Source organism: Bombus pascuorum, chromosome 9 (assembly GCF_905332965.1).
Source record: "Bombus pascuorum chromosome 9, iyBomPasc1.1, whole genome shotgun sequence".
Classification (NCBI taxonomy): domain Eukaryota; kingdom Metazoa; phylum Arthropoda; class Insecta; order Hymenoptera; family Apidae; genus Bombus; species Bombus pascuorum.
This window is the reverse complement of record NC_083496.1, coordinates 16,098,663-16,123,909: the sequence shown is the minus strand read 5'-3', so window position 1 is coordinate 16,123,909 and position 25,247 is coordinate 16,098,663. Positions and strand designations below refer to the sequence as shown.

General features: G+C 38.4%; 2 protein-coding genes across 14 annotated transcripts in view; one reads left to right on the top strand and one right to left on the bottom strand.

Moving 5' to 3' along the window:
- The window catches only part of LOC132911009 (bromodomain adjacent to zinc finger domain protein 2B-like), a 230,820-nt gene that overhangs the window by 146,587 nt on the left and 58,986 nt on the right, over positions 1-25,247 (bottom strand). Inside the window, exon 1 of one of the 13 annotated variants that reach the window (XM_060967282.1) lies at positions 15,167-15,594. The exons of the other annotated variants lie outside the window; for them this stretch is intronic. The gene's annotated coding sequence lies outside the window, so the exon portion shown is untranslated. Of the gene's footprint in view, positions 1-15,166; positions 15,595-25,247 lie in introns of those variants that run through there. 13 annotated transcript variants of the gene reach the window in all.
- LOC132911030 (LIM and SH3 domain protein Lasp) overlaps positions 14,364-25,247 on the top strand; it is a 144,328-nt gene continuing 133,444 nt past the window's right edge. Inside the window, exon 1 of the mRNA XM_060967358.1 lies at positions 14,364-14,376. The gene's annotated coding sequence lies outside the window, so the exon portion shown is untranslated. The remainder of the gene's footprint in view (positions 14,377-25,247) is intronic.

Below are 25,247 nucleotides of genomic sequence, written 5' to 3'. Positions count from 1 at the left end.
CTAATTTGTTGTAACGATCGTGATCTCAATATAATCGTTAAGCGTTTATTTATTAAGATTAATGATGTTACAGGCGAGAAGCATCGAGAAAGAGGAAAAAAAGTTATTCGACATCTTATTAGCGTAGAGGCTAAACGAAGAAGCTTAATACGTATTAATAGGTTGCAACGAGGTATGATACAAGCAACGTGGAATATTTCATTGAAGCGCATGCATAGTAAATCGTTAGGACGAAGCCGTAGTAACTATGGAGCTTGTAAACATGCTTAACTCCTCGGAAGTAACCCTTGTAAAAATAAGTTCATGTTTGTATGAAGTTTTTAAGAGAAAAGTATAAGACAAGTATAAGAAGGGCTTCAGGATGTCGAGATTGAGTTAAGGTAAATTATAAATACAAGAAGAGATTGCAGCAAAGAAGAAACACTTTGATTTGTTGCAATCTTCATTAAGTCGTAACACCAAAACGATTTGGTTTATTTTATTAAATGGCAAGTTTTTAAGAGGAAGGACAAGTACTAGAAGAGCTTCAGAATGAAGAGATTGAGTTAAGGTAAATTATAAGTACGAGAAGATATTGTAGCAAAAGAGAAACATTTCGATTTGTTGCAATCTTTATTAAGTCGTAACACCAAAACAATTTGGTTTATTTTATTAACTGAAGAGTTTTTAAGAGAAAAGAGCTTCAGAATGTCGAGATTGAGTTAAGATAAATTATAAATACAAGAAGATATTGTAGCAAAGAAGAAACATTTCGATTTGTTGCAATCTTTATTAAGTCGTAACACCAAAACAATTTGGTTTATTTTATTAAATGGCAAGTTTTTAAGAGAAAGGACAAGTACAAGAAGAACTTCAGAATGAAGAGATTGAGTTAAGGTAAATTATAAGTACGAGAAGATATTGTAGCAAAAGAGAAACACTTTGATTTGTTGCAATCTTTATTAAGTCGTAACACCAAAACGATTTTTTGCTTTATTTTATTAATTGGAAAGTTTGTCGAGATTGAGTTAAGGTAAATTATAAATACAAGAAGATATTGTAGCAAAAGAGAAACATTTTGATTTGTTGCAATCTTCATTAAGTCGTAACACCAAAACAATTTGGTTTATTTTATTAAATGGCAAGTTTTTAAGAGAAAGGACAAGTACAAGAAGAGCTTCAGAATGAAGAGATTGGGTTAAGGTAAATTATAAGTACGAGAAGATATTGTAGCAAAAGAGAAACACTTTGATTTGTTGCAATCTTTATTAAGTCGTAACACCAAAACGATTTTTTGCTTTATTTTATTAATTGGAAAGTTTGTCGAGATTGAGTTAAGGTAAATTATAAATACAAGAAGATATTGTAGCAAAAGAGAAACACTTTGATTTGTTGCAATCTTCATTAAGTCGTAACACCAAAACGATTTGGTTTATTTTATTAAATGGCAAGTTTTTAAGAGGAAGGACAAGTACTAGAAGAGCTTCAGAATGAAGAGATTGAGTTAAGGTAAATTATAAATACGAGAAGAGATTGTAGCAAAGAAGAAACACTTTGATTTATTGCAATCTTTATTAAGTCGTAAAACCAAAACGATTCTTTGATTTATTTTATTTATTGGAAAGTTTGTCGAGATTGAGTTAAGGTAAATTATAAATACAAGAAGATATTGTAGCAAAGAAGAAACACTTTGATTTGTTGCAATCTTTATTACGTCGTAACACCAAAACAATTTGGTTTATTTTATTAAATGTCAAGTTTCTAAGAGAAATGACAAGTATTAGAAGAGCTTCAGAATGAAGAGATTGAGTTAGAGTAAATTATAAATACCAGAAGAGATTGTAGCAAAGAAGAAACATTTTGATTTGTTGCAATCTTTATTACGTCGTAACACCAAAACAATTTGGTTTATTTTATTAAATGTCAAGTTTCTAAGAGAAATGACAAGTACTAGAAGAGCTTCAGAATGAAGAGATTGAGTTAAAGTAAATTATAAATACCAGAAGAGATTGTAGCAAAGAAGAAACATTTTGATTTGTTGCAATCTTTATTAAGTCGTAAAACCAAAACGATTCTTTGGTTTATTCTATTAACTGAAAATAATATTTCAAGTGCATCGTGATAATACAAAGAATGTTTAGTATCTGATAAAAGATATCCCAAGTCATAGGAAGTAAATTTTTCGAAAAGCGATATGAAAGTGGTACAAAACGAGAAGACAATAAGCTGACAATTCGCTAAAATGAGAATAATAAAAAGACACAGTGGAAAAATAACGTAACTTCGAGTGGCAGTTGCAATCGCTCGAAAAATGGACGAAGGATCGTCATCGACATGGACCAGGTGAATGTCATTTTCACGCGAACGGGTTGACTCTCGTTTTGCTCGTGTACGTACTTCGGTGGCTGTAACTGATCGTAAAGACGAATGTTTATTTTTCCAACGAATGGTTATTAAGATTCTTCGACGTTTTACGAGCCCTGTTAGTGGCTTCGGTTTCACCATAATTTTGAAACGTGTGTACCTGCGGCGTTAATTCCTCTTAATCAGATAGAAGGTCGCAAGATGAGAATGTTGCAAAGAAGATCAAGTATTTCACGATATTAGAATAGGGCATTCTAAACGTGCAACTTATTATTATCCAACAACAAATTATCTATTTGCAATATCTCTAATTATAACAGAATTTGTGAGAAACGCCAATTAAAACTCCTTAAAGACAGTTCATAAATGAAGAACATCCATAAATCGTTCATTTTTATGCAGAAAGTCTGTCAGAGTGTCGTTAATAATCTTATAATTAATGCGCCATTAAACGCCCAGAAAAATAAAAAAAATTCATCTCAATGATATTTCAATTAATTTATTTAATTAGTTTGTTCCATAAAATGTCCCTTACAAGTCGAATCATGTTTCGAGTCGTTAATTGCTCTAGTTCAGGGTCGACGGATCGATCGTGATCGAGGATCTCGATCTTACGAGGACTTTCGAACCAGAACCGCGATCGCGAGACACAGAGAAAGGAGCGCAACAACTAACAAGGAATGCCAATTCACCGACGAATAGATCGTCCAATTAGCAATTTACCAGTGCTCGGTATATTTCAAATAGCTACGGGGATTAGGTGGATAATACCAGGGATTTTTCTGCGAGAATACTATTGGCTTGGAGAATACTATTTTGTCAATACCACCTAATGACAAAATCCTCAATCACTTAGTTGCCAACCGATCTACACCGTGCAACCGATCTTAAACGATTAAGAAATTATCATAAAATGAAAATTTGACGAACTGATAGAGGTTTTCTTTAACAGTAAAACTACCACACCAATCAAATTGACTGATTTTACAATTTTATTTCAAAATTCCTGCTTCGTGTTATATTTTTCGATGCAATGACCTTCGCAACGATAACTAAAAAAATAACATAACGAATTTTATTTTGTTTTTTATGTATTTAAACTAAAAATAATTTTGTATCAAGGTTACTCACACCAATACCAGTTAAAATGATTGGTACTTGCCAAAGTGTAAAAGGGTCCTGCGATCTGTTTATCGAACCCAATTAACCAGGTTCCTCGTTTTCTACAACTCGCCACACGTTTTTAAAATTTTTACCGCGCATCATTCGATATGACGATATCAGTCATCAGGAAAATTCCCGACCGATCGCTAGATCGCTAGATGCTAACGCTAGAAATAGCACAGCAGACAAAATGACTGGTTCTACGATTTAATAAATGTGCCAACCCTCCTTTAGGTCGATCACGACCCCGGATGGATTAATAATACCAAAAATGTACTACGTAACATGGAATTGCTTCCGTAAGAAAGCAATAAACCAATAAATATAAAAATATTCCATTATTACGTATTTTTTCAAGACCAGTTGTCTTCACTGGTTTCGTAGAAATAGCTTCGTGTGAACTATCGATTTCTAGTGTTAATTCAATAACATAATCCAATCGTTAGGATTTCAACCGTTCTTTCATACATGCACTTTCTTTCACGTAAATTACAACGTAAGTGAATGCATATTTTAATATCTGTAATATTATTCCTACAAACGATATGCAGATAAACGAGGTTCTTTTGTATAATAAGTTTGATTAGATGCATACTAGCGTTAATATTCGCCAGTTCTAGTGTCAAGTTCGAATAACATTCTTATTTTTGCGTTACTCAAATTATTCAGATTGCCATCCGTGTCGCTTTAATCTTTCTACTCGTTCTTTGCGTTTCTATATTTTTTAAAAATAATTATAACACATCAACTATCTAGCGTGCATAATTTCTATTTACATACTTGGTTGGTGCAACAAAATAGCTGGTAATTCCTTGATCAAAATATCGCATACTCATCGGGTTTTCAAAATGTTCCCAAACTCTTTAAAGTTTCGAACCCATTAAGATTTGCAATAGCTATAAGCTTCGAATCATATTCCAAGGGATTCGAATTTTTTGAAAGTAAACAATTAAGAAATTATTTGACGAACTGTTAGAATTATGTTAGACTCTATCGCTAACAATTTTCCTGTCTTATTCAAAGTTTAAGTTCAGATAATTACGTATAACGAATAATTGCCTTATTTACGAGATAACGCTCAAAATGATGTAGTCAGTAAAAAATGTAGTGAGAAACCAAAATTATGCGACATATATTCGCAATCGTTGCGCGACTCAATCGACTGACAGTACGTCACGTACCTGTTCACAAGCGCACAGCTGATGTCAGCGAACGAGAGTGACGTCAACAGGCCGCATTGCTCGTTATCACGGGCATTGCGATTAGTTGGAATAATCTCGAGGCGTGAAGAAAAGCAGCAACGAGTTACACGGATACACTGTTGCGAAACGAGCGCTGGGAAAACGACGTTAGGCAGAAAAACGACAGCTCTGAATGCACACGTAACGTGACCGTATTGACCAGAGATTTTTAGTGTAACGTTCGTTCGTGGCACGTTGCTCTAACGTAATGCCGCATCCACACTGGAATTCCCGAACGATTTGCAAACAGTTCGGCGACTATACTTTCACAGGCACAGAAATAATTCACGATTTCGTAGATATCATAGAGAAACAACTAGAGATAATATCAAAGATATTTTTCAGACATCCTATTTCGAAAATCAGGATGTTTATTTGTTGAAAATAGGTTTGCCGTCCTTTAGCAAATATTCCCAACTACTGTGAAAATATTTATTTATCTTGTTCTATGGAAAAAAGCATATAGCATAGTATATATAATACATACATAGTTGTAATATATTAATAATAATTAATAATAATCATCGTTCTCTACACATCTGTAAATCTTTTATGTACAAGTCAGTCTGTATGGATATTTTAAAGATATCCAGATTAGATGATAAGACGGTGAAATATAAAAAGAATATAAAGTGGACGTTTTTAAAACCTGGTAAATACGTTATCTGACAATAAGTTTGTATACTGATGGTGGAATGAAAGTAAAGCCGTGACCATCCAACATTCTGTAAACAATTTGCAAATACATATGTAGACTTATGAGGAACATGTGCTTTGAAGCAGCTTCGATGAAAAAGATATATGCGACGAGGTCATAAAATCGGTCAGGTGGTAAAGTTTACATGTGCCGAGAAGCAAAACTGTAATTTGAGACATACTGGAGGAGATAACGAGCTCGAGATTCGAGACTTCTTGACTCCAGACGTTTCTTCCTTTGTAATATAATCCGGATATGCCGAGGTCGTAAAATCAATCAACAGTGAAATGAACATGTTTGAGACAAGCGAATTGACAGAAATATGAGAAAGCAAAAGTGTGAAACTGCGCACAGTGTTGTACGACGAACACAAAAGTATTTTTATTTTTAACACAAAAGCTATTACGGTGTTTACATAGTAATCGATTCGGTTCAACTATATTGAATTTCATTTAGCAATACTTTCATAAGACTACCATAAGACAATCCAATGCTATAAAAATGAGATGTAGAACCTGATAAGAAACGCTCGGTGGGAAAATAAAGATACGTGCCAATACCTTTTGTAGCCACTGTATATACAGAAGATACGAATGTTGTTACAAAATTAGATAGCAAAGAGTAAAAATGAAGAATAAATCATAAATGAGATAAAATTAAATTGGAAGGGAAGTTAAATGTATGGCTGATTTGAAACGCTGAAATAGAAGTTTGAAATGGTGTAAGGATAAATGAAAAGTATTCTTATTGTATCGAATGTAAATCTATGGCCGCGGCATAGCGACGACCATGAGGTCGGCGACGACGCGACGGGTAAAAACGCGCGTTCTCTCGATGACTGGAGCGTTTCCACAGCACGCTTCGAGTCACTTTCTCGCCGTTGCATTGCACGCCTCTCTCTAATCGTTGACAGCGAACGATAATGGAAACACCGGATTTGCATACAAATGCCGCGGTCCTCCGCGTTCCTCCATCGACGAGTTCGCCGATTAATCCACGACGGTCGATCGTTTAACGTCCGCCAAGCGATCTTTAGAAACTCGACGCAGAAATGTGGCGATTCAATAATAAAATCGTGTGTAATAATGGGTAAAATCAAGTTCAGTATGTATTGGATGAATTCACGATGATGAATTTCGATATAAAAATTTATGACATTCGGTTATCGCTTGCAAGAGATTATGTTTCATTTCCAGTATTTATCAAGCACTCGTATCGTACAAGATGAGTTCTGTATATATTTTGTGCCTGTGTTTTGGCCATTTGTCATTCAACAAAATTATCTGTTATAAACTTTTGCCAAGATTTTTATAATTAAGAAACGCCAATATGGAAGATTTGTTAACGCTACAAAGAGCAAATTTTTCTATTTTTCGCAAGCAGAGAAAAATTCTGACGATACGATTTAGAATTTATTTCGTCAAATTTTAACGCTGTTTCTCAAAGTGTAAATGGCGCTAAACGGCATAAGATTCGATTTTATTTAAAAGTATCTCTCTGTCCTACTCTTCTTCGAAGGTTCCACCAGACATTTGAATCTCTTCAGTAACATTGCAAATCCATTTGCGATATGTACTTGACGAACATTGTCTTGACAATACGTACAACGTGTTTTGAAATTAATAGTAACAAGTTCACAACGAGAAAGTTATCAGATATTGGAAAGTAGGAGATCGTTTTCAAAGGCTCACCTAAGCGTATTATTACAAGTGGCACAGGTTTCCGATTGACAGTTAGATAGGCACAAAGACAGTAGATTCTCCTTTGTTTCTTCGCGGCGATCCTGTACTGATCGCGTCTGTTGCTTCCACAAAGCATTAATCGATGTCTATGGAATCACCAGATAAGATTAATCCGATTATTAATAGAGAAGAGATAACGGAAGTGAAGTCTGTACGTCGATGTGTCCTTTCTTATTTCAATGTGTGTCGAATGCTTACGCGCAAAACATTTGTAATTCGTATATTTAACTAAATGCTTTCGTACACTCAACAATTTACGGGCATATGTACATAATCAAGATTTTGAGAAATAAAATCGAAATTTTCAATTTCCCTAGTACGAACGTAAAAAATATTCCACTTTTCAAACCGATCAATAAAGAAACTATCGTAAAATGAATTTGACGAATCGATAGAAGCGAGAAAATCCACCGATATTATTTAACTAATATGGAATAATAATAAACAATTGCGTAAACGCCGTTCAAAATTATACAATCGGCAAAATAAAGCTCGTGTGATTCAAATCTCCTTAAAAATATTGTCTCTCTTTATCCCAAAAGACACCAAAAACGTTCTATTCTCTTTTCAAACCTATGCACAATATCCCCCTCTTTTTATGTGCTATTAAAAGTAAAAAGAAATAGACAATTTGTTTACCGAAACTGGGAAACTGTCGCGCGAAAAGTAGAGGTCGATTAAAAGATGGAGGAAGAGAGAGAGAGAGGCGAGCGGCGTGTTACTTGTGCAAGAGTTCCCTGTAAATACCGTGTGCATGCGAGCGGACAAGACTGCGGCTATGCGATTACCGTTGTAACTTTCCTAACAGTGCAAAATGCAGATATTCGAAAGATTACATGGTAGACGGGCAAGCAGGCACGCCACCAAGAAACGGAGCTTTCCCGTATGTGGCGCAAGTTTCCTTCTGTTCGCCAACGCGCCATCGTCAGCGCCATGGAAACTACGAGCAACGCGATGGCAACGCGTAGGGCCTCTTTCACATGACAATACCTGTATCGCATTATATGTATATGGAAAACGAGGCCGATAATAAGATAGGTAGGTGCTCATGCGATACAGTATCCGACTAAAAGGATAGCTAAATGTGGATCGTTTCGTATGAGGTGAATATAGGCCGTGATAGTGTAGTTGCTGATGTGTTAGGATGAAGACAGCTTCTGCTGCGGGTCGCCTGTGGGGTACTGGCTGCTGGAGTACTCCTGCATTTTTCTTCTAATTTACATGCGTAAAAGAAAAATCAGACTCCGGTCGCCGAGATTTGAACCCGGGTCCTGAACGTTAGTGACCTAAGGCGCTAACCACTGCGCTGCCGTTGTCTGACACTATTTAGCGTCGAATGGTGGATTTTGCTGTCGAGTGCCGCCACACATAGCTGAGAAATCGACAAAACTGAGCGATGCTACAGGTGCTAAACTATGTTGTTGGGTTTCTTTATTCTATCTTTTTTCTTTTTGTACGTGGAGAAATCCTCATGGACATTCCGCTGCAGGCAGCAGAAGAGTGTCGGACTTGTTCTATCTATCTGGGTTGGCAACTAAGTGATTGCGGATTTTGTCAATACCATCTAATGACAAAATCCGCAATCACTTAGTTGCCAACGCAATGTATAAAGAATACAAAATGTTCATTAAAATGGAAGTCTCGGTAATTAGTGTTTGGAGGACAAAAAGAGAGCTAAGTGCGAAATGAAACTGTACATGAAGTTATTCGTGAAACTGCTTGAAACTGTTTCAAAAGCGTGGGTGATTCGTTGATCTTCGAACTGACGTGGTTTTTTTCGGCTCTCCGACCGGCAAACAGCGCGGTAAAAGCGGAGGTCAGCGAGAGAGAGGCTTTTGTACTTACGCACTTACGTAAAGATATTGTGTTTGCGTGTGCATATTATCGGTGAAATTCTAACACGTGTGAATACCAGCATTTGTTTCTATAGTTTGTATGGATTGAAAGGAAGCCGCATAGATGAAAAGAAAATCGCCGGCAGTTAATCAATCTGATACTGAAAATCAGTAGTACGTTGCTGTATATCATAAGAATTGTCGTCTGAACTTTTCCACAAACGATAATAAATAATCCACCATACGCGTGAAGTGCCGTGTGAAAGAAGCCTAACGTTTTGGATTGGCCCGTAAATCTGAGGTGCGATTCGCGGAAACTCTATTTCTTTCGACGACAAATCATGCGTCGTTTAAAGAATCGTTTAGAGGAGCGTTCGACCACGATACATCGCGATTACTTCGCTTGCCAGACGTGTTTCGCAATCGTCGTTAAAGGTTCTTTACCATAGTCGAAACGATCGCCGTTACGCCGTTCTTGTTGCATCACCGTGATCAACGTTACACGCGATACTATTGCCAGCTATTATCTAGGCGAGAGCCGAGTTTCGATGCGTGAAACGATACCGAGTCTACCATCGATTTTTAGGGATATTATTGTAGTTTTTAGCGAGCTTCAGTACTGTTTGGTACACTGTTTGGTAGAATAGAAAGGATATTTTAGAAATTCTAAGCACACAACTTTTAGGATATCTGCTATCTTTAACAGGACTTTGCTGTTTAGCAACTAAGTGAGTGCGGATTTTGTCATTAGATTTTGATGTCGATATTGACAAAATGGATAATCATTTAATTGCCAGCCCAATAGATTCTGAATTTTAAATTACACACAAGTGTTGTGTGTTGAATTACTAGTAATATGCTATTTGGAATTTTCTATTTCCTCTGCTTCTGCAAACTGTACCTCTTTAATTCCTGCCACTTCAAGTCACATAAATTTCAACGATCAATCGGCAATTCAGAAACTAAACCGGTCGATTCCACCGATTAAACGCCATCGCATGATCTGTTGCTAAATCGAGAATTATTTCGTGAAGAGAACGTCAGAAAGCGAAGTGTCTTGTCCTAAGTGATGAAAGGACGAATTTTAGGCTAGAATTCCGAAGCTTTTGCGAGCCAAAGCCTATTTTCGAAAGCTTGTCGGTGATTTTTGAGTTAGAAGATTACACGAAGCGTAATTGGTGTGGAGGATCAATCGACAAGTAACTCAAAATTAATTTGATACACGAGCTACTAGATATTTGATATCATAACTCTGTGAACTGTGAGAAACTAGACAGAAATAGCAATCCTCGCGCAATCTTTAGCCGAGTTCGAATTGTTCATCCGACGATTCTCGACGAGTAAAACCCTTCCAATGAAAATGTAATCCAGTGAGTCTCGCTATCTACACTTTGGACATCTATGTTTTAGACCTGTGCGGTTGCTTTTATCGTAAATGTGACTCGAGAGTGAATGTATGAAGGAGAAATAGTGGTAATTAAGAATGAAAGGTACATCTGTAGGTGCAAATGAGAAGCATGGGTGAAGAAGGCGGCCGAGCAAAGTGTGTGAAATGTATTATAGCTGAGAGCAACCACGTGTATTGTGATTTTTGTAGTTTTACAAGTCTTAGCATTAAAGTCGTTTCTCCTATCAGCCGCTCTCTCAACACCCACAAATTTCAACCGGTGAAAAGGCAAAAATATTATTGAAACTTATAATATCTAATTAATTATCCGCAGATATCGATCTCTTTACTCTTAGATTATCAAATAAAAGCAACTATCACTGTCTTCCATGAATTTCTGTCTTGAACAACATCCATATAACGTATCATTCAATGTGCCGTAGAAAATTAGTCCTCCAAATGTATTTTTGGGTTGTTATCGGTAATTGTTTAAAAATAAAAAATAATACTCCTCAGTGAGTACTGTGAAACCAGTGAACGCAACGTCGGTTTGCATCCGAATGAATGTTTTAACAAATTCCACACATTACTCAATTATAATTAATATAAATATTGTAATCAAAATTGTATTACTTCTAAGATGAATGAATTGATTTGAGTGACTTTAATATTATCATTTACACATCACTGTAGCATTTAAAATCCGACACTTAAAAACTTGCAAGTCGAAGTACGATGAGAATAAGTTGGAGTTGCCGGTCGATATTCACAATTAACACATTGTTGAGCGGCAATTTTACTGAGAATTTATCTCACGTCACCGGCTATTATTTTGTAACTGCATGTACAAGTAAAACGATATAAATAAACTTTAATAAATTTCATTTATTATTCAACTTTTAATATTTCCTTTTCCTATGATAAACAGTGTAGCAATTATCTACGTGTAATGGTACGCAACAGCTTTTGCAAATATATCTACTTTCGCTGTGTTTTCCTTTTTAAGGGCATACTCTACACGCTCTAGTCGGATTTGTTTCTCTGCCAGTGACTATTTTTTCTAAGACGTGGTTTCTCAGTTGTCCGGAAAGCCCGAAGGGTGCATCATTATAAGCAGCTGTTTTAGAAATTCGAGAAGCGTCAGGCACAACGCTGCATTCTTTGGAATCCACAGTTATCCATTCTCTAGCTACTTCCAGTAGACACATTTTGTATCTTGTTTTATTTTCTGGCAGATACGTACGGTACGTTTTATATGCATCGAACAAGATGCAGTTTATCAGAAAAAATGCTAATTTTTCGACCACTTTGAAGCTTTTCGTAAAATACTGCTGTTTGCCAAAAACTGATCCACACGACCTACCCTTTCATGTGCTTATTGCATTGTAATATGCACGTAGGTTTAATGATATTTCGCTGGCCTAATATCAGACTCGCTATCTTCTGATACAGTGTCATTTTCCAAGTCACCGCAACTTGATTCACAGTCACTCGGACAATCAGATAAAACACCCGCGTGTAATTCATTGAAAGATTCTTCGTTGCTACGTTCCGTCATCGTTGACATTTTTTTACAACAAAGGACGCAACTTGACGGGTCTTACAAGCGAGAGACACAGCTTGAGGTATGCTGCCCAACAATTCCACTGTATCATCTCCAACAGCACACTGAGAAGTCGACGTTTGGCTATGAAAACACGAGCTAACTCGTGTTAAAAGTTAGTAATTTCGATTTACGTGTGCCATGCAACGTAAAATATTGAAAATCCCCGGTTTACACATTGTTCATTATGAATACGACGAATACACGTCAACGGTTAGGTTCGACCTAGTGCGTCATCGATGCGGTTTCTACGGTGCACTGCGAAAAGGTCACCGTGTAGAGACACGGTCGGCGTTCTCTCGAATCTGTCCATAGTGTCCGTAAGTACGGTCCTGGCGCGATTACGAGTATGGAGCTCGTTCCACGGCTAAACAGCAGCTGCACTTAAGCCTCGACTCCCCATCTTGCATTTCCGCATTGTCCGCCATTCTTTCCGCCTGTTTCCTTTTTTTTTGCCGCGATCGCCGATTTCTCGCCCTCGTACATTCGCGGCCCATTGTTACGAGATACGTCCCCCGATTTCCTGAATGAATTTCCAGCCAGCGTGCGTTATTCAACGTACCAGCACATGTTTCAGCCTCTTCATCGCTCGGCGTTTTCAAGGAAAAGAACATAATGCAGGCGACACAGCTAAAATCTTGCAAACGCAGATACACGCAATGTTGTTCAATTTAGTTTTAATGTCCTTCACACCATATACAGCGTTGCATTTATGCATATTCAAATTTTATCGATAGGAGTCGATGAAAGTGGAATTTCTCAGAACCTATGATCGATCAACTATACATTCCGCTTAATTTTTCAAGAGGCGAGATATTTAATCTCATAAGTTTGAAAATGTTGAAGTGATCGTCACTTTTGAGAAAACTCAACATCTGGTCTTCGGTTTCTCAACCGCCTAAGGTCTTCGAAGGCGCATAGACAAAAGAATGCGTTTAGGAAAGGCCATAAGCGGTACACGTCCGACGTTGGTTGAGGCAGTTGTCTTTAGTCTGAGGGTAACGTTGCTAGCGAGAGGATCTGGATCGGCTTACATAGTACCACATATTTTGTAATTTACTATTCACAATATATACACTTTCAATACCTTGCAGTTTGCTCACGCATTTCTTTAATTCCATCCACTGAATAACCTTAACAGAAAAATTAGGAATTTCTAAAGCGGTTATACTTGTAACAGCATGATCGGTATTTCATTTTATTTGATGACTTTCCAGCGTTGTCTTTGTACAAGGATGACCGTCTTTCACGCAATCGGCTAACAAACGCAACAAACACTTAGACGTGTCCGAGTTGCCACATGGAAATTAAAGAAGGCGTAAGCTAATCAATAAACCACATCAAATGAAATAAATTCATGCACACATTCACATCGTGAATGTCTACTCCTCTCCAGTTTCGATTAGGTAACTTTCCTTGTTCCTGACAAGTTGTCAAACTTGATGTTCTCCGAGATAAAGTGTCTATTCTTAATGTTCGTCCGGTTTAGAGTCACAGACTCAGCCTGGTTTCAATTTTATCACGAATTTAGTATACAGATTCCGCGCATCGCAACTTAAACTCAAGAAGTAACGCTTTATGTCGTTGAAAATGGCGATGTTTGAAAAAACGGAAAATCGAGATGTGACATCGGTTGACCGGATAATAACGTGGAACGAGCGTCGCGCTAACCAGCTGACGTTTCGAAGGAATCGTAACATGCTGCGTGAGAGAGAGATAAAAGAAGACACGACGACGACCGGCGAAGGAAAGGAAAGGAAAGAAAGAGAAAGTCTGAACGCGAGCAACGGCAGATGTAAACGAGAAGCTTTTACCTTTAATGGATTCGCCCCGGAGCCATCGAGATCTTCGGGGTTGAAAATACTCGGCAGTAACGAAGTTTCGTAACGAGCAGCGGCGCTAGGCGCGCGCTACTCGACTGCGCCAATTTAAATTCGAATTGCACTCCGCCGATCGAAGCCGTATTAAAAGTTGTTTTCGACGGCGTGCCGGCATGAATCTTCCTCGGGGTCGATCTTTGCCAAGCTACGCTAAAAATGTAAACCCCAGCCTTCTCTCTCTCCCTCCCACCCTCTCTCTCTCTCTCTCTCTCTCTGCGGCTTCGCATATCGCGACGCGCCACGCTCTGTCACGATCGAATCGTACCACGGCTCCAAAAATATGCGTCGACTCGCGGCTTTGTCTCGTTTACACGCCACGGACTTCTAATTAAGTAAGACATTGCAGTTGCAAATAGTGTGCATCTATACTCTGCCATGCGCAAATTATGTGACGGCTTTTATTCGATTTTTATAGGGTGATAACGCCATAAGAAGGAGAAAATGGAAACCGAAAACTCGTCCAAAGCCGAAAGGCACGGACTAAGTAATAGTAAAAATATTAATTTTTTAACGCTTCTAGATTATCGAATACATAAAATATACGTGTTTGTCTCAGATGAACCTCTTGTACGTTATTGGATTCTTTTTTTTTTTAAACATTGCAGTTATTAGTTTGTCCGAAAAGTGTCTCTTTCTTACAGACGCATCTTTATGCAAACGTGAAACCTAATCTGTCGAACCTTGTGATCTTTATTTTTATAGAACAAAATAAAACAATATAAAAGTGCAGTCATTATTTGCTTATAAAACGAACGAAACTTTTCGTGGATTTGATGAAGTATCGATATCAAATTCATGGGACTATAATCCTTGTTTCGTTCGAGACGTTTTCCGTTTTTAAAAATGTGACAAAAATATCGACCTTTTAACTGTATGTGTTTTATTAGTGGCTTGTAAAATACCGCTGAAACGCGACTTGAATTTGAGATTGCAATTACCGACGTAGTCTATTTTCAGTGAAAGCGATAAATCTTTGCCTCGTCGAATTATACTTTATACTTGGCTCATCGCGAGATATCCACTTGCTTAAGAAACAACGCTTACAGCGGCCGAGTTTGATATCAAAGCGTCAGCCGCTGTGCAAACAACATAGCCGATCAATTAAGAAAAGAATAGACGTTACGCGTTTCCCAGTTGCAGCGTCATTCAGCCTCTGTCATATCGAAGCGAAGCCTGCGTAAAATCGACACAGGGAAATGCAGTTCGTTGAAAGCAACTTGCCTGGTACAAGAGCGTATCGCGATCGCGTACAGCACGTCTGTAATAATACGTACCAAGAGGAACTGGCGAGGAGCAGCGTGCGTGCACACGCGCGGCTTCTGCAACCTGGATCGTATCAGTCGTTGTACACGCGTCGCGACGGTACTCGTGGAACGACACTCTGCATGTTACACATCATCAAACTATAAAGAGAGAAACACAGAGGAAGAGGAAGAGAGTCGAACGAACACACAACAGCTAACCACCGTGGCTCGTCGTTGACTAATCACTGAAACGTTATCTTTAACATTTTCTTCGTTTCTTTCCATTAAAAGGCTCACAAGGAAGACGACGACGACGACGACGACGACGACGACGATCACTAGCGCAACTGTAACGAGAATATCGATGTAGCTGCGAAGCACCCACTCGCATCGGCCAGTGGATTAAGAAAACCGTGGCGCACGCGATTAAACGCGCTGTACAAGGAAGTATAATAATTGCGTAGGTACCGAGCGACGTTAATGGAACGTCTTGCCAGCGGCTGTAGCGCGATCCAAGGGACAGCGTGTAATAAACGTGTACGGTTTCTCGTTCCCTCCTGCGTCGTCTCTCTTCGTCTGCCAGCACCTTGCATCCTCGCTACTCTGACGCTCTCCTCGCTTTTGCCTCTCTTTCTGTCACCGATCTCTCATTCCTTCGTCTCTCTTTCTCTTTCTCACTCTTATTCACTCGCGCTCTTTCAAATGCACACAACGTGGTACGAGCTGGGGCCTCTTCGTCTTGTATACACGCACGCTACGCTTCCTCTCGGTTGCACTGTTGCAGACATATGCCTGCACGCGTGCACACACGAACGCGACACGTAGTACGGTTAAAAGGCGCAGAGACGAGAAATCGCCTGCGACTGGATTCCACGAGCCGGCCAACAGGCCACAAAACTTGGCCGGGGCTCAAAAGAATCGTCTCCTCTTCATCCTATCTCTTGTCCTCTCTTTCTAGTTCTCTCGCGATTCTACGCCATCTTTATCGTTCTTGGTTCCGCACCGTCTCCGTCCCTCTTTTCGCGCGCTCTCAGGATCTTCGTTGCAAACAAGCACACCACCACCGAGACCGCCTTTTTCCTCTTCCTTTTTCACCCGATCGTCAGTCCCCTTCTTTTATCGCGTTTCCTCCGCAACCGTCTTCCTCCGCCGTGACTCGACTTTTGCATTCTGCACCGCCGAATTACTGCTTAAAGGCTGCTTCTTTCCACGCCACAGACCTGCTCCATCAGAAGAGCATCAGCACAGCAACACAAGGCGCTTGATCGCTGATAAAACTGCACGGAAATGGCGCTCATTCGAGAAAAAATTAACCAATCTTCTAGGATCAACGATGATGGACCTCTTGGATGCATTTCTTGCATATTTCCCGATTTTCAACACTACAACTACAACACCGGTCAAATTTGACTGATTTTACAATTTTATTTTAAACTCCTACTTTGTCTTATATTTTGTCATGCAACGACTTTCCCAAAGATAACTAAAAGAATAATATAACGAATTTTATCTTGTTTTTTACGCATTCAAACTGGAAATAATTTTGCATCAAGGCTACTTGTACCAATATCAGTTAAAATGATTGGGACTTGCCAAAGTGTAAAAGGGTCCTGCGATCTGTTTATCGAACCCAATTAACCAGATTCCTCGTCTTCTACAACTCGCCACACGTTTTTAAAATTTTTACCGCGTATCATTCGATATGATGATATCAGTCATCAGGAAAATTCCCGACCGATCGCTAGATCGCTAGATGCTAGCGCTAGAAATAGCACAGCAGACAAAATGACTGGTTCTACGATTTTATAAATGTGCCAACCCTCGTTTAGGTCGATCACGACCCCGGATGGATTAATAATACCAAAAATGTACTACGTAACATTGAATTGCTTCCGTAAGAAAGCAATAAACCAATAAATATAAAAATATTCCATTATTACGTATTTTTTCAAGACCAGTCGTCTTCACTGGTTTCGTAGAAATAGCTTCGTGTGAACTATCGATTTCTAGTGTTAATTCAATAACATAATCCAATCGTTAGGATTTCAACCGTTCTTTCATACATACACTTTCTTTCGCGTAAATTACAACGTAAGTGAATGCATATTTTAATATCTGTAATATTATTCCTACAAACGATATGCAGATAAACGAGGTTCTATTGTATAATAAGTTTGATCAAATGCATACTAGCGTTAATATTCGCCAGTTCTAGTGTCAAGTTCGAACAACATTCTTATTTTTGCGTTACTCAAATTATTCAGATTGCCATCCGTGTCGCTTTAATCTTTCTATTCGTTCTTTGCGTTTCTATATTTTTTAAAAATAATTATAACACATCAACTATCTAGCGTGCATAATTTCTATTTACATACTTGGGTGGTGCAACAAAATAGCCGGTATTTCCTTAATTGTTATGAGCGGTATATTATTCATGATATTAATGAGTTGATAAGTTGCAAAGACAGATAAGGTAATGAGGTGACTTGTAAATTATACAATTTGCTTGTCGAGCTTGTACCTATTATGCAAACAAATGTATTAATCTATCGATAACTTGTAGCTACGTGATGACACACTAAAGATTTCTAAACTTATCACAGGCAAATGTAACAGGAAAGAATACTGCGGATCTGTTCAAGTGAAACGGTTGTAAAAAAAAATATCGTAGGTGATGTAACTAGAAACGTGAAAAAAAAGTAGTGGAAAAATGTACAGCGTGCGAGCTGCAAGCTAACTGGATGTTAACGCGTGAAACTTGCTCGAAATATAAGAGGTGAATCGGCGGTTTAATTTCCCGCGCCAGTTAGCCGGTAATTCCGCCTGCTAAAAAGTTGAAAATCAAAATTTAAGCCGACTATTTAAAACACGAGCCACGCTCTTAGCCACGAACGATATCGCCCAAGCTCGCAGTGGATCCGAGACAAAAATCAGCGAGGAGAGCAAGCAGTTTCGTATTCGGCGGGGAACGAACGAAATAAAAACCGATTTATCGGGAGCAGGCGTGCAATTAAAAAGCACTCGTAACTCGTTCGGCCTGCTGCGTTACTGTAATTTTCGCTTATCGATGGGCCGCGAATGCGTTTGAAAATAAACGAGAAAGAATCGCCGCGCAACGCTAAGTAAACAATCGCATGATTCCCAACGAAATTATCGTACAGTACACACGTTCACGCACTGGAATCGATGTTTCATTTGGTTCGACTGTTTGATAGCGCTGAAATTTAACGCTAGAACTACCAAACTCGTCAAAATGACGGATTTCGATATTTTTTCTTTTTTCTTTTTTTTTTGCAATTACTAAATGCATAGAGGTGTTTTTGGCAAAGTTAATGTTGATTTTTATTGAAATCGAAGTACGAGTGTATTATTGTCTTTAATTATAATTTTATCTGTAAATATTTATGTACATATGTGGCCAAGTGATGTGAGTGTTAAGCAATACCTTAAAAAAGCTTTGGAATTCACGCGCTTCGTTCACACAGACACACACATTTGATACCCGCTACATAAATTGAAATTAAATTCATAAAACGAAAGAATTGCACCCTGAATACGCTTCGTGGTATCGCTTATGTTAAAATTCTGCCATGAATCAAATGTACTTAAAATCCTGAGCTAGGATTTCTAAATATCATACATAGATGCTACATTTTTTTAAATCCTCCGAGGTTCTATAAAACAACGCCAACAGAAACACCATATTTGTCTATGAAAAAGCTAACATAGTCGTGTGAAAAGTTTACATTGCGATTTATATTATGATACAATATTGCGCGTTTTATCTTCTACCGATTAATAACTGATAACAGACTACACTATTCGCAAGAAACAAAAGCTTTTCAAACTTTCGTATTCTTGAGAAGATCGAATAAACACGATGCGTCAAAGTTTAATGATAAGCTTTAATAACAGGTTTCTCAATTTTTTTCACGGAACGCCGATTAAATTACTTCTTTCGTAATAGATGCGTCAACCCGCAACCTGCTTCGGGACAGCGTTTCCACGCTAAGAAACTATAAAAAGCTGCGTGCAGCTCGACTCGTATCCGGGTTTCCTCAGCTCGCGTAGCCGCCACGGGCTAGGAAGGCGGAAAATTATCCCTCGAAACTTCCCCACCGTTGTTTTTCTTCCCTCTTTTCTGCCAGCATCTAATTTTCTCTCTAAGCCGTCCACCCACGTAACATAAACTTTTTTGATCCCGGAACCAACTTCGTGACCGTGTAACATGCGCGTACATGATCACAACGCTTAAAAATCTTAGTGATTTTGGATCTCTTAGCGAGCCAGGTAAACGATAATAACAACCATAACTACTTTGGATTTTACAACATTCAGCTAACGTTCTATTACAGCGGTTCCTTTAACTCTTTGCCTTCTACGTGCCGTGTAATTTTGATTAATCCGTCGATCGTTTGATGAGGCAATAGAGGCTGGTTAATTAACACTACAACTACCACACCAGTCAAATTTAACTGGTTTTACAATTTTATTTTAAGCTTCTACTTTGTCTTATACTTTTTGATGTGACGACTTTCGCAACGATAACTAAGAGGATAATATAATGAATTTTATCTTGTTCTTTTGTGTATTCAAACTGAAAATAATTTTGTATCAAGGCTACTTGTACCAATACCAGTCAAAATGTAAAAGGGTCCTGCGATCTGTTCATCGAACCCAATTAACCAGTTCCCTCGTTTTCTACAACTTGCCACACGTTTTTTAAATTTTTAAGGCATATCATTCAGTATGATGGTATCAGTCATCAGGAAAATTCCCGGTCGATCGCTAGATCGCTGGATGCTAACGTTAGAAATGCCACATCAGTCAAAATCACTGGTTTTACAATTTTATTTTAAAATTCCTACCTCATCTTATATTTTTTGATGTAATGACTTTCGCAACGATAACTAAGAGGATAATATAATTAATTTTATCTTGTTTTTTACGTATTCAAACTGAAAATAATTTTGTATCAATGCTACTTATACCCATGCCACTTAAATTGACTGGTACTAGGGTCCTGCGATCTGTTTAGCGAACCCCAATTAACTAGTTCTCTCGCTTTCTACAACTTGCCACACGTTTTTTAAATTTTTAAGGCATATCATTCAGTATGATGGTATCAGTTATCAGGAAAATTCCCGGTCGATCGATAGATCGCTGGATGCTAACGTTAGAAATGCCACATCAGTCAAAATCACTGGTTTTACAATTTTATTTTAAAATTCCTATCTCATCTTATATTTTTTGATGTAACGACTTTCACAACGATAACTAAGAGGATAATGTAATGAATTTTATCTTGTTCCTTTGTGTATTCAAACTGAAAATAATTTTGTATCAAGGCTACTTATACCAATCCCAGTCAAAATTCTGATACTTGTCAAAGTGTAAAAGGGTCCTGCGATCTGTTTATCGAACCCAATTAACCAGTTCTCTCGTTTTCTACAACTTGCCACTCGTTTTTTAAATTTTCACCGCGTATCATTCGATATGACGATATAAGTCATCAGGAAAATTCCCGATCGATCAATAGATCGCTGGATGCTAACGTTAGAAATGCCACATCAGTCAAAATCACTGGTTTTACAATTTTATTTTAAAATTCCTACCTCATCTTATATTTTCTGATGTGACGACTTTCGCAACGATAACTAAGAGGATAATATAATAAATTTTATCTTGTTCTTTTGTGTATTCAAACTAAAAATAATTTTGTATCAAGGCTACTTGTACCAATAACAGTCAAAATGTAAAAGGGTCCTGCGATCTGTTCATCGAACCCAATTAACTAGTTCTCTCGTTTTCTACAACTTGCCACTCGTTTTTTAAATTTTCACCGCGTACCATTCGATATGATGATATCAGTTATCAGGAAAATTCCCGGTCGATCGATAGATCGCTGGATGCTAACGTTAGAAATGCCACATCAGTCAAAATCACTGGTTTTACAATTTTATTTTAAAATTCCTACCTCATCTTATATTTTTTGATGTAACGACTTTCACAACGATAACTAAGAGGATAATGTAATGAATTTTATCTTGTTTTTTTGTGTATTCAAACTAAAAATAATTTTGTATCAAGGCTACTTCTACCAATACCAGTCAAAGTGTAAAAGGGTCCTGCGATCTGTTCATCGAACCCAATTAACCAGTTTCCCCGTTTTCTACAACTTGCCACTCGTTTCTTAAATTTTTACCGCGTATCATTCAGTATGGTGATATCAGTTATCAGGAAAATTCCCGGTCGATCGCTAGATCGCTGGATGCTAACGCTGGAAGTAGCACAGCAGACAAAATGACTGGTTCTACAATTTTATAAATGTGTCAACCCTCGTTTAGGCCGATCACGATCCCAGATGGATTAATAATATTAAAAACGTACTACATAACATGGAATTGTAAGAAAGTAATAAATCAATAAATATAAAAATATTCTATTATTACGTATTTGTTTAAAGTAATTCTACTGCTAAAGAGAAATTACATCATTTTTGATTATTGGATAATCAATAGTAAAATATGTAGATGCTTAAACGTTACTTTTTTGAAGAGTATTTCAGTATTTGGGAAAGCAAATTGGCTAATTCTATTTTTATAAGTGTTTGAATTACATTATTCAGGTACATGATTAAGAGAACGGTTGTAATGGATCTCTTATAATGAACCAACGTTCGGAATGGTCAAACATGTATATAGATTATTATGAGAATCGTTACATCTTCAAATGTTTTATTCATCAGGACACGCTTCCTTAGTAATTGTAATCTAACGTTTAATTCTAGAGGAATAAACGTCTCGCTTCCATAAATTCATTTATCACGAAGAGATGACAGAAACTTGCAAGATAAGTTTTAAAAAGCCATATTCGTAACACGATTTTCTCTCATTTTCCAATTTTAGAGTAGATCGATATTAACACAGATCACGTTCATTCCAATGTTACCAAACTACAACAGGAAAATTTTTCCTTTCCAATCTCAGCCTATTCTCAGTCTGTTGCATCTTCGTGGTAGACGCAACAAAGAAAGCGCTCTTAATCCTCTTTACCTAAGAATCTCCAAGAACAATTCGACATAACGTAAGACCATAAACCTGGCCTATCCTATCTCGCGAAACTCAACATCGCCACAATCATCATCGACTCATCGAAACATCGAAACGTAGTTTCCTTCACCCTAAACTGTTCCGTGGGTGCGCGTAGCGAACAGGAACGCTTTAGGGACGCTTGAGATTTTCCTTAACCGAAGAAGGGTCAGGAGGATGGAAAATTATCCCTGGAAATCTGGCTGGGACCCACCCTCTTCTATAATATTTCTCTCTTTCTCTGCAACGATCGTTCGTATCCAGCGTCGAACCTGTCCCGATTGCCTGCTTCCTTCTCGTTTTCGTCCCGGGCAACCCACCGCCGGAGAGAGGCCGGTTTCTCTCTTTCTCTCCGGACAGTCGGTCGGGTTCCATCGTTTTCGCGTGTGTACGTGGGCAAGGCGCTCGATATTTCAGGCCGTCGCCCACGAGAAACGCAGTTCCTGGGGGCGTGTTCCGCACTGGCATGGTCGACGCTGGCCGGCCGGCGTTACCTCGGTTCGTTTACACCGAACGTAGAAACGGAGAGCTGGCATAATTTCCGGCGGAGACGGTGGCGTGCGCAGCTAACGCCGTTTCATGCGTCCGCAACGATTCCACCGGCTCTCTCTCGTTGTACCTCGCCGCGCCTGTCCCTCGGTCTCGTCTTCTCCCTTTCTCTCTGATTTCCTCTCTCTACAGGGTGTTTCAGAAAATTGCCGCAAAATTCCAAGTGGTAATCGTCGGAAGACAGAAGAAGCCTTTGATAAACGTGGATTCGAATGTCAGTAGTTTGAGATTTATAAGACGTTCTCCTAAGAGTCTGGGTTACTGTATACCATATTAGGTTGTCTGAAAAGTTTCTTTCGTTTCATAATGTGATAATAGATGACCAATTTGTTTTATATTATTTTATTGAATCAGGTATGATTATTATGTTCGTCATTGTTTTCTTATACAACGAAAGGAACTTTCCGGACGACCCAATACTTGCGAATTGCTAAGATGTATTACCTATTTACAGATGTTAAACGACAAGGAAACAACTGTTGGTCATGCACGATTGTCTTCACGGTGACATGGCCAGCAATTCTTCGTTCGAATGCCATTCTTCGACAGCTTACATCCGGATGTTTAAATTTCTTGCGCAACCTTACTAGATGAAGGTTCACTGTGCTAGATTCTAACTTCCGGCGAAGATGGTACGGTGAGTGCAAGAAGGAGTCAATTTTGATAACTTTGTAGAAGTTTACAACGCCTCAAACAACAAAAGACATGTGCATATCTTTAGAAAATATTCTTAAAAAAAAAAAAAAGAAAAAAGAAAAGACATTATGCATCTATCATACGCGTATCGAGACACTGATGATCCGCAGCTTCGAGATTCCTCTGCTGGTTCCTAAGAGCAGTTCGGCATGAAGTTTGACACCAATTTTCTGATACACCCTGTATATATGTACGTGTATCTCTCTCATCTTTTGCTAGCCCGCCGGCAGCTTCCAACGCGCGACTCGCCTCGGGTCCAACGTCGCTGCTTGCTTTTAAGGTAGCCTCGCGTAGTATTCGCGGCTCGCTGCTCCTTCCCAATTAACCCTTTGGTGACACCGGCGCACTCAGATTAACTCGGCTAGGAGCGTGCGTGTGTTCGTTTTTGTTGTTTCGTCACGTGTACGCGTACAACACGCTGAGAAACTTTTCGCTGCTATAGAGTGACGCATTGGGTGGACGTAGCGGAAGTGACATTGAGTTACGTATCCTAAGAATATAGCGAGTTGTAGAATTTTCAGCAAGTTATAATACACGAAAGAAATAATAATAAATTGTACACTTTAATTAACGAAGCTATAGTTAGTTGGCCTGATCGATGAAGTAGTCGAGCGATAGTAGGAATTTTTATGCAGTGCGTATAGTGCGTTGTATTTAAAGAAATTACGCGTGACACGATGATAGATAATAAGAATAATAATTAACGAATAAAGCAGGATAACTAAGAGACGCAATTAATAATTTTATTTAAACGATCGTGACTCTTGCTTTCAAAATTCGGAGAAAAATATGTTCTTGATAAAGAAATGATGTCTAAACATGATCTTTTCAACATTCTCATCTGTATCCTTTTAATTAATTCGTTTCTTCCCAGCGAGTGTGCGAACGATGCTAATTTATGCAACTACGACAGCTTTTAACGTTGTTAAGAAGCAGAAACAATTAATGATAAATGGGATAAAGGAGCAAAGAACGACGGAATTTTACGCAGAATTCCTTAAACTTCGATTGGAGCTGACGCGGAGAACAGTTGGGGAACATATTGGGAATTACGTGAAAACGTAGCAGCGTACTACTTAAAATTTCGACTAGAGCTCGAGGTCGCAGAGCGGACAAGTACGACAGCGTCTTTTAACGTTGTTAAAAAACAGAAACAATTAATGATAAATGGGATAAAGGAGCAAAGAACGACGGAATTTGACGCGGAATTCCTTAAACTTCGATTGGAGTTGACGCAGAGAACAGTTGGGGAACATAGAGGACGTAGCAGCGTACTACTTAAAATTTCGACTAGAGCTCGAGGTCGCAGAGCGGACAAGTAAGACAGCGTCTTTTAACGTTGTTAAGAAACAGAAACAATTAATGATAAATGGGATAAAAGAGCAAAGAACGACGGAATTTTACGCGGAATTCCTTAAACTTCGATTGGAGTTGACGCGGAGAATAGTTGGGGAACATATTGGGAATTACGTGAGGACGTAGCAGCGAACTACTTAAAATTTCGACTAGAGCTCGAGGTCGCAGAGCGGACAAGTACGACAGCGTCTTTTAACATTGTTAAGAAACAGAAACAATTAATGATAAATGGGATAAAAGAGCAAAGAACGACCGAATTTGACGTTTGATATTACGCAGAATTCCTTAAACTTCGATTAGAGTTGACGCAAAGAACAGTTGGGGAACATAGAGGACGTAGCAGCGTACTACTTAAAATTTCGACTAGAGCTCGAGGTCGTTGTTAAGAAACAGAAACAATTAATAATAAATGGGATAAA